Here is an 809-nt window from a genome sequence, read left to right as displayed (position 1 = left end):
ATTCAACCAGTACAATCAGAAGTTGAAGTTACATCTGATGAAGCAACAACTGAAGATCACTATTGTTCATCCTTTGTACCGAATGCAGCACCTCCAGATACAGAGAGAGAGACCATTCAACAAGCACTGGGACAGTCACAGTCATCAACCCTCATGTGGCCCAGTGTTGGTGGTACTCCTATTAATGAGTTCACAACAGAGGGATACTTCTCAATGGCATTCCCAACTCTATTTCCAACAGGTTTGTTACAAGATACACTATACATTTACATTATGTATTTTTATTAATAGTTTAGGTGCTGCTGACTACAATGGGATTAGATCTCACCGTATCCGAACTGGTGACTACTTCACTCATTTAGTGACGTATGATGACGGAAGATTTGCTAAACACCCCCGGTTCCGTTTCTTTGCACTCAACACAGAAATGCGTTGGAGAGCAAATGAGATAGGACGATTCTACATCAAGCAACATCCAGCAGAAGCTCACCTTACTGTACATAACCTCTGAGACATGATCGGTCAGGATGGAGAAAGGTTCTCAAACAAAATCGTACCAGTCTGCGTGGCACTAGGCAGTATTGGTTTAAGGAGAGGAACAAGCTCATTGCTATGATAGACACGCTGGGACTGCCCACCATCTTCACTCACAGAGCTACTGATCACCAGTGGCCTGAGTTAGCTCACCTTATTTGTCCTGAAGATCCCGTTGACGAACAAGCTCGAGCTAGAGCAGTGATCAATAATGCCGCAGTAGCTGACTGGTTCTTCACCTATAGAATCCAAAGGTTTGTGGAAGTGTTCTATGT

Source organism: Amphimedon queenslandica, unplaced genomic scaffold (genome assembly GCF_000090795.2).
Source record: "Amphimedon queenslandica unplaced genomic scaffold, v1.1 AMPQUscaffold_13130, whole genome shotgun sequence".
In the NCBI taxonomy this organism is placed as follows: domain Eukaryota; kingdom Metazoa; phylum Porifera; class Demospongiae; order Haplosclerida; family Niphatidae; genus Amphimedon; species Amphimedon queenslandica.
Note: the sequence above shows the minus strand (reverse complement) of the source record.